The following is a 10671-nucleotide window of genomic DNA, read 5'->3' on the forward strand; positions in this document are numbered from 1 at the left end:
AAAAATGGAGTCGTCATCCATCTGTAAATCGGATGAAAACAGTGAGGGTTGGAACCAATGTTCCCTCTAATTTTTCATGTGTCTGAGCGAACACACAAACTCCCTGAGCGGTCCCGTGTACCACTGTGAGCAACAGCAGACGTGTGCACTGTGGTCACGCCAGCATCAAATCCATCCAAGTTACATGGTTTATTAAAATAATCAAATTACAGCATTTACATTTATGTTAGACTACTTTTAATTAACTGCTTTATCCCACTTACAATGAAAATTTAAAAAAAAATTGTTCATGACCTGTGTAGTATGTTAACACTATTGGAAGTAAAAATAACTTGAACCCCAATTTTGAAAACACAACTTTCTTCTTTTTTTTTCTTTGTATAAAGCTTTGACTTTTATGAGTATGGTGGTCTGGGAAAGAGTCCTGTAACTCTGTCTGCAAAATACAGTAAATAATGATCAATGTTGGGCAATTAATTATATAGTTCTTCAAAAAAAGTAACTGAGTTTTGCAAACAACAAAGTTTCTTGCAGCTGTTTACCTAAAAATGCAGCCAAGGTGTTTTTTTTTTTTTTTAAATAAACATTTCAAACTATTTACAGAACAATCAGCTGTTCTGCATCAAATTTGATGCCACACAAATCATTTGTGCCACTCCAAAAAACAATTTCTGTCCACTATGAGATAAAGGACAACAACAGCCTGATACCTGCAGGCCTGACAACAGGAGATGTATCACTCCTGTAACACCTGTAACATTCAGCAGTCACCTCGTTGTTCTGACACACACAACAAAACTATTGACTACACTACACACTAACTACACAAGATTTGTGCTAAACGTCACAAATCTCTCACATCTCAAAACACCGCCATCACTCCTAAAACTTTCCCCCTTCCTAAACAACTAAATGCCATGTTGCCATATCATTTTTTGATTGGTCGACGTGGTACATTTTTCGACCAATAGGAAAGGGTGGGGTTTTTTTTGGTTTTGTTTTTGCTCACAGGCGGAGAGTGCTTTCGAGCGTTTTCCTTATAAAACGCTGTTTTACCATTTCTTCCCACAGTAAATATAAACAAGGATAGTCTTCAGGAAGAAAACTAAACATTGCAGATATTTTTATCATAACTCTGGTTTTAAATGGCCTATCAACACAATTTAAAAACTGGTATAAAGTCCACACTTTTTCCGTCAATTGTTCCGTCTCTCCTGCTCACATCTCCAATGGTTGTACACATTGTCATTAACGTGGCTTCACTCCACATCAGCCATGCGGCTTTGCTAGCTAAAACACATAAGGTCGCTGTGTCCCAATTAAGAGACCGCACGCTTGAAGTACTTGAGTGCGATTACGTCACCGCCACGCGACGACGGCTGTCCCAATTCAAAGTGTACTTCAAATGCATACTCCAAATGCGCCGTCGATTTCCCCAAATATCAAGCGTGGTCCGGTGCACGCTTCGCGGTCCCATATATCCCACAATACATAGTGCGGCGGTGGGTGTGGATAATTTTGCCACAAAATACGGCAGACGGCAGCGTCCGAAGAGTGAACTGTCAAAAGTAAGTACTGAATATGATGTCACTTATTTATGTGCGAATGTTTAATAACGAAGAACATTAAATCATTACTGTTGGCCACATGTCGGGAAAGTTATGTGACATTAGTGATGTTTGTACTAACTTGGTTTTAAAGCCTTTACTTCAAAATATACGCCGTTCAATAGTCGACCTTAATCTTACAGAGAATCTGATGATTCTGTGGATAATTAAAGTCAGTCATATATCCACAAACACAACAAGCTGAAAGTCAGTGATGCTGCTCAGTTTGCAGTCCTGAATATCACGGCACAAGCAGGATTCACTGCACTGTTAATGTTAGCTTTGTTATATCGCTGCCTCTGTTCGGTGGTGTCGAGCCAAACGGACTTTAACGTGTGTTTGAACGAGCTGACGGTTCACTCGTTAAGCTGAAATCACAGGAGTCACACATGTGTCCACTGTACCATCTGGAAACTCTTCTTGTTTAGCACTCGTAATAACACAAACACTAAATCCTCCTTCTCTTGTGCTGTTTTGTAACAGTGTACACCTGAGACTGTCACCTGTCTGTCCTGCAATCTCTCTCTTTTTCTTTCTCTCTGATTGTGTAATAAAAGTATGAACATGTATTTAGAAGTTACACTTGTGTTTGAATCCTGCAGCTTATCACACATTTGATTTCCATGTGTGACAACTGCAAGTGTCCAGAGTGAGGACAGACTGAGGGACCCACTGCTGCACATCATCTGTGAGGCTTTGCACCCCTGATGATCCACCAGGACAAACTCAGCAGTGTGCGAGGAAGAAGAGGAAGAGCCAGCAGCAGCTGACAGATGGAGAGAATAGACAGACTGTTCCCTGTTTGTGAAGGACTGATAGCAAAGTTTAAAAGAACTAATTGTCTGTCCTAAATCAGTCTCATTAGGTAATGTTCAAATAATTTTATCATTCCAGTAGGGGTGCAACGATATTCGTATCGATATTGAACCGTTCGATACAGTGCTTTCGGTTCGGTACGCATATGTATCGAACAATACAACATTTGTAATTTCTTTTATCAATTTTCCTTCTGACGATGCTGTCTGTGTTGAGCGCTCAGTGAATCTGTGTTCGACTACTCCGCCTAGGCTGCACTGTCCAGCGCAGATCCACTGAGCGCTCAACACAGACAGCATAGTCAGAAGGAAGAGCGCAGGGCAAGCTAGCGAGACAGAAGTTAAGCTCTACTTGCAACAGGCAAATTGAACCTCATTCAGATCTGGCGTTTGGAATTATTTTGGTTTTCATGTGACGTATGACCCTGAAGGTAAGCGAGTCATGGACTAAAGTAAAACAGTATGTTGGATGTGCCATGCAATGCTCAATTACATTGGTGTGAACTAGTGTGTTAGCGCAGTTAGCTCGTTAACGTGTTGGCCGTCTAGCCCCATGCACGGAGTGATCGGCGGTAGCTCGTTAACGGAGATTTGCCGTGTTGTGGCGTTAAGGTCATTTCAACGAGATTAACCTGAAAGCACTAGTGGGAACACAACGAATATGACTGCACATTTACGCCGACATCATCCTAGTGCAAAGACAAGTGGAAGCAGACAAAAAAAAGCAAGCATGCTACTAACTTTAGCCGAGTCATTTAGACAGCTGTTAGCACATGATTCTCCTTATGCTGCTGAGAATATAGCCCAGAAGAAGCGGATAGTATAGCTTTTATTTTGGAAAGAGCCATTTCTCTGTAATAAACTCTCTTTTCCAAAGATGAGTGATTCCTCAATCAGATACAGGGCTCGCAATATCGCTAGCCCGACGTCCTGGAGCTAGCGATTTTTTTCAGTCGGGCTACCAAAATCTTTCTCTTCCCTGCCCGTCGGGCTATTGTAGGAAAAATATATGTCAATGCTTTTGCATTCTTTCAGAAATGTAGCTGGGTAATTATGTCATTGGCATCGGTGAGCCACTGTCAATATGTGACATATTGAAGTCGCGTTTGAATTTGCGCTTGTTTTTTTGCTTTCACTTTGCAATCGTGCGAACTGTGTATAGAGAGCGACAGCACTGATCTGTGAGTGATGATAATTTGTGCACCAATTCCTCTGACATCGTCTTATTAATCGTTAGCTTACTATGCAAACATGACAAGTGAAATCTCCCGCAGCTTACACATGTGAGAGGTTGATCGCGCAGAGAATCGCTGAGCTTATGTGAGTGAGCGTGTAAAAGCATTTCAGTTCTGCTGAGCCAAATAAGACAGGTCAGGGTGAAGAAGTGACAGCCAAAGAAAAGCTTACCACAAAACGGAGAAGTTATGACAAATCAGACTATAAGGCAAAAAGAAAGTGCAGCTTTATGGTTTCATGGACAAAAGAATTTCTGTGGCTGCGATATGATGAGCTAAATAACCAGGGCTGCACATAAGTGGTCCGCAGGTGCGCATTCGCTGTCAAAATAAAAAACACGCACAAGGGTTAGGGTTAAATTTAAAAACTGTACTTTTGAGTTAAAATATATATTTATAATTTTAATAAATGACAAATTAAAAAGGCATGAACATTTTTTGTATCGAAAAAATATCGAACCGTGACACCAAAGTATCGAACCGAACCGAACCGAACCGTGAATTTTGTGTATCGTTGCACCCCTACATTCCAGTGTTTTCAGTGTGGGAGAAAGTACTCAGGGCCTTCAAGTGAAACACTATGAAAGGCAGAAACAAGTTTAATATTCAGTTCAATATGTATCAGCAGCAGAATGGACCTAAAAATAAATGTTTGTTTCAGTTCTATGAAGCTTTGAGTATTTTGGATTAGTAGCACTGCTGTGTTTGTTGCATCATATTGCTGTAATTGTTTATATGCTTTATATATTCTGAGGTAAGTTGATCTATAGTGTTACATCATATTCTATAAGGATGTTATGTGTTTATAGACTTTCTGCCCAGTTTGACCCATTTAGCAGAAGTCAGCCTGTTTAAGGCTCTGATATCTATTCTGTATGACTTTAAGCAGTTATGACATGGTCTGATTTTCTCACCCAATAAAGGAATATTTAATATATCAGTCTACTCTTCATTCTATCAGAAACAGTTTTCACAGCTCGTACATTTTCCTTTTTACACATATATGTAAGCATTGAGCCAAATGTAATAATGCCAACATATTAAACGAACAATAATTGTCTCATATGTATAATAAATCTATATATACACTGTCAAAGATACTTGTCTTTGAGTGAAGATTTAAGGTGATAGGAAATATAAATAACTGCAACTTGAATCTTTGACCCAGAGTTCAAGCTCAGTGATGTAATATCTATCTATCTATCTATCTATCTATCTATCTATCTATCTATCTATATCATAATAATCTGACAATACATATTATATTTACATTACCACAGTGAGATGATTTTAGTCTCATGACCAACATTAGCTAATTGTTATTTAGTAACTAATCTTGAAATGACTGTTTAGTACAGAAATGACGCCCAACTATCATGTTTTACAGTCCCGTGGTCTCAGCCTCAGATACTCAATCAAAATGATGTCATGACAAAAACGAATGACCAACAAAACATTGTTTCTCCTTCATTTATGTCAAACAATGCTGTATGAAACGTTTCTCGCGGTTAGTATCATGGTTGCTAGGCAACCTGAACAGCCCAACGAAGGCTAGTCCGTCCCATTTCACAAGCCTCTCACTTCCGTACTTCTCGTACTTATAGTACGCACCGTACATAGTACGCGTAGTGCGCGTACTTCAAGCGTGCAGACCCTGAATTGGGACACAGCTATAGCCTGTCAACGACGTTGATTAGCTGCGTATATACGAATGTGAATCGCATTATTAGCTGGACTATGGGATAAGGTGGCATCCCATACAGGAGCAGCCAGTCACTTACTGACTAACACTGCAAAACAGAATTGTTAACGTATTTATTTTAATTTCAATTCAGGTTAGATTTTTTTTTTGTGCACAACGCAGATTTTCTGTGCGCAGAGACCGTGCCAGCAGTGCGCAATTGCGCACGCACGCAGCTTAGAGGAAGCATTGGTTGGAACACAAAGACACTTAAACACACACTTAAAGCTTTATTACCGTAATTTGCATTCTGCATAAACCAATTGTTTTGATCTGTCAGTGCTTATTTTTCAATTAGGATTAACTGATAAAAGAAATATTACAAACATGCTGTAAATTAAAGAAGGATAAATGCATAGGCAAGAAAGAAGGAACTGATGCAGTTAGAGGCCAGAGCCTTTTGTTTGTTGCTGGAACCAACACGACAAAGTTTTCCCTTCCAAACGTTTATAAACTGGAAGCCAACGTTAAATTTATCCATTAACCATCACGTATATTCTGTGGACATTGACAAGCCTATATTTTAACCCAATTTCTCTCTCCCCTATAAACCAAATAGAGTTCAGCGACCCGTGGCAGAGTAATTTTTTAGTTTTATTTTTTTTACTTTTTTCAGCCTTTCCATTTTGTTCAGCTTTTCTGTTACAAAGGAAAATAAAAGCATGGGAACTTGTGACTATAGAAGCAAAAATGATATAAATTCACATCTTGTCAGATTTAAAGACTAAAGCCGGAAAAATGCAGGTGTGCTGTCAGTTACCTCGTTTCGGTCTTTGTAATGTTATGCTAGCAGGATTCAGTGATGCCAACTCCTCAGTAAGGAAAATCGCTATTGGCTGTCCTAAAAGTCGCTAAATGACGTCATCGCCTAATTTGCATAATTGGTCACATAAAGTCAGTGAAAACGTCCCAAATGCATGTAGAATGTATTTAGAACTACAAATTAATTTTCTTTTGGCAATTATTGTTTTTTTTAATGTCACAATTCCAACCCTGCTCCTTTATCCGGGCTTGGACAGGTGTTCTGGGAATCCATCCTACCTGAAAAAACATCCTGCCCAATGTTTCTGCGCAGACGCGGAGCATGCGCACTACACCAACGCCGAATTAACTTCTTTTTCTTTCACCCATCCGGAATACTTCTTAAGGTTATGGGTAGGGTTAGGTTTAGTAGCAAGTCACTGTCAAATTATAATACGGGTAGGACGTTTTGTCAGAGTAGGATGGTTTCTCAGAAAACCGGCAAAAGTGCCCGAAATAGGCACCACAAAACAACATAACAGTAAAAGAAGAATTGAACGGTCAGGGCGGGAGCAGCGGCTTCGCTCATGCGCGATTCATTTGCAGTTTGGACGCATAGGTGTGAACAACTCCTGCAGCTGGGGGAGGACTAGGGTTGCCAACTTTTTTTAACCATTTGACTTGAAGTTGATTTAAGTAGATGCATATTCTATTCTTTGTGATATCAACACATGTGAAACAAATGATCATTTAGCTATTTATTTTTAGCTCAAAATGACAACATTAACACAATAAAACAGGTCTCTTTCTTAAACAGAAGCCTGTCATGCTTAACTTTTGAGAATATAAGTAAATCTTTCTTTAAAAGAACTCTGTCCTGCTTAACTTAAAATAATAGAAAACAATAGAAAGAAAAATATTCTTGTAACAGTGCCAAGCTGGTCAAGAAGGCTCACCAGCGCCTCTTCTTCTTGAGGACTCTGAGGAAGAACCACCTGTCCTCAGACATCCTGGTGAACTTCTATCGCTGCACCATCGAGAGCATCCTGACCAACTGTATAACAGTCTGGTACGGGAACTGCTCTGCCTCGGACCGGAAGGCGTTGCAGAGGGTCGTGAAAACTGCCCAGCGCATCGCCGGAGCACCACTTCCTGCCATAAAAGACATCTACAGGAAGCGGTGTCTGAAAAGGGCTGGGAAAATCATCAAAGACCCCAGTCACCCATCACATGGACTCTTCACCCTCCTGCCCTCTGGGAGGCGCCACAGGAGCCTCCGGACTAAGACCACCAGGTACCGGAACAGCTTCTTCCCCACAGCTGTCAGACTCCTGAACTCTGCCTCCTGACATCTGACCCACGTTAAACTCATGGACTGAACATACACACACCCACAATGGACAACTGTACCCTCAAACACAATAATAACATGAAGTGAACCACCACTCACAACCACTAGCACTTTATATAGCCTCTGTAGAAACTATCTACACCCTCACTTATCTTAACTGCACTACTGTATAGCTCTGTGTAAATAATCATTCTGTACATTCGATAATCTTTAATCCTACAACTGTTTACAACTTGCATAGTTCCCATTTCTGTATAGCTGTATATCTCAGATTCTGTAAAGTTATTTATTTCATTTCATATTCTGTATAGTTTTTCATATTTATATCCTGTTCATATCCTGTACATAGCTTGTACTCACTACAGCCTGTACATACTTATAGTTATAGAATATTCACAACATACTTCATACCGTGTACATTATAACATACCATAATAGACCCATTTCTGTAATATACTCACATATCTATATTATTGCTAATATATATTGTAATATATCTATATCACTAAAGCACTTCTGGATGGATGCAAACTGCATTTCGTTGCCCTGTACCTGTGCATGTGCAATGACAATAAAGTTGAATTCTATTCTATTCTATTTAGTGCATTTAGTACAATTGGCTTCAGTTGAGGTATTATTTCAGCTTTTCTAATGCTAATCAGCTGCTCCTGTTTGTAAACCCACTTGTTCCCATGATTACGCATCATAACTCATCATCATTATTCACCTATGTATTACTTTTATGTATTAGTCATCTATTTGTTGTAATCATCTATCCTTGCAGTTGTTTATTACACAAAATAAATTATATTATCACACTTCTGGCCACATAGCGCTGATATTTACTGCACATGCCCATATTAACTTTTTCCAGTCAGGTGTTTTCCTTTTCCCATTCTTCCCTTTCTCTGAGGGAAACAAACATTGCTGCTCTAATGCTGGGCTTACACTGTGCGGTTTTAGGCCCATTTTGAGCCGATTTTTGAGTGATCGGACCGATTTTGGCCTTCATCGTGCGTCATGTAGTATACGTTGGGTAACGAGAAGTGATTAACACCTCACGACCAGTTCCCGATCATCAATCGCTCGTGAGGGTGTCACCGCAGCTGCTCGCGCGCAAACACGTAAACGTCGGTGAAAAAGACGGAGCAGCGCGGCTGTGCAGCGTGTGATCTGGACACAAGCGATGGAGGCACAACTTGTAGAACTTTGGAAAGCTCATCCGAGCCTTTTCGATGTGGCCTCACAAAATTATCACGACCACAACAACTGTGAAAATAGTTGGATTTACACTGCTGCTTAATCACAGCTGCCTGATCAATGTTTTTCATTAGCAATTTAGCAAAGTTGATGGTAGTGGTGTGTCTGTGTGAATGAAAGACAGAGAGAGAGAGCGACAGATTTTCTGTTATAACCTTCATTTTATGGCGGGGGTAACTACTTTGGCACAACAGCGGCACAGTGTGAGCACTCAGGTCGCATCAGAGCATCGGGCGGTACAGTGTGAGAGTACATCGTGACCTATGAACTTCTAACCCCTGTGAGTCAATCGTGCAGTTTGAGCAGGAGCTGAATAACGTGACTGAAAAAATCGCACAGTGTTTGCCCAGCTTTAGGTGTACTGTCGTCCGAGACTTGCACCGCAGTGTCGGCGTTTGTTTCCCTGTTGGCCATGCTTCTTGTTGTGGTCACCTGTTGTCTTCCGGTATTTTCTCCGAAAGCGACCTTTCCTCGACCAATGAGATGAGCGGTAATCTGAATTGTCATACTCGAATTGTCATAAGTGTGCTGTCAGCTCATTGGTCACAAAGCAGGAGAGGGGCTGGGAATTATGTTTTCAAACAAGGCGTTAATTCCATAAACATTTATAGACTACTTTTGGTTCTCACTGTATTACGGGACAAAGTGCGTCCCTTATTAGCTCAATACGGGACGTGTACTTTTGTTTCGAAATACGGGACGATTCCGTATTTTAAGGGACGGTTGGCAACCCTAGGGAGGACTATCCTCCACCTGTGAACACTCTGGCACGGGCGAGATGCCCACGGCAGCACCCGCTGCTTGTTGAGAGCGATACGCGTTTTCACAGCAAAAAGTCGTCATAAATAAGTCTCCGACAACACCAGAAAAAGTCGCCAGATTTGTCGCTAGTCGCTTTTTAGAAAAAAAAAAAGTCGCTAAGGAGGTCTGAAAACTCGCTAAATATAGCGACAAAGTCGCTAAATTGGCAACACTGGCAGATTTTTGAGCAGCGCCAGGTTAGATTTTCAATTTAAAAGTCCAGCTGTTGTAACCTGTAGCTTGGAAATGCTGCGGTTGTAGCACGTATTAATCCGCCACTCACATATTGCACATATCTGCACACACTCTACCTCAGGCTACCGTTTGCTCTGTCAAGGCTTTAAATCAAGAATAATCATCATGTACCATAAACTGAAACACCGTTGATCTCATTCGGGACGGTATCCGAACAAAATGTCTTATGATAGAATATACCACACATCAAATATACTTCTGATATAGCATTAACATTGATATAAAACGATGAATACATATAGTGCATGCAAAATACAAAATACTATATATATATATATATATATATATATATATATATATATATATATATATATATATATATATATATATATATATATATATATATATACAAAGGAGGACAAAGGAGGACAAAGGAGGGGGGAACAACTAAGCTGTAGTGCCTCTGCACCTCACTGTACAATACCTTGTGCAATACTTTTTGTAAATAGTCAACAGTGCAATAGACTCAATACTTGAAATGTGCAATTCACTTGTATTTTTATTTTTTATTCCTATTTATTCTATTTATCCCCTTTGTATATTTTATTTATATTTGTCTCTGTATTTATATATATGTGTGTGTGTGTGTGTGTGTATATATATATATAACAGTTCTGTAACTGTAACTTTGGTCGTTGCTGTGCTTTTTTTTGGAAGTCGAATTTCCCAGAGGAACCCACCCGAGGGATTAATAAAGTTCTATCTTATCTTATCTTATCTTATATCTCACATAAATTCTGTTGCATATGTAAAACACAGCACCGAGTCAAATTGTGAGTCATCAAAACTTTTCATATAAGTTTACATACGATTGAGAGATTTTAATTTGCAGCTATTTCATTATTCCATGCTATTTAACTTAACA

The sequence above is a fragment of the Astatotilapia calliptera genome, chromosome 22, assembly GCF_964374335.1.
Source record: "Astatotilapia calliptera chromosome 22, fAstCal68.1, whole genome shotgun sequence".
NCBI lineage: Eukaryota > Metazoa > Chordata > Actinopteri > Cichliformes > Cichlidae > Astatotilapia > Astatotilapia calliptera.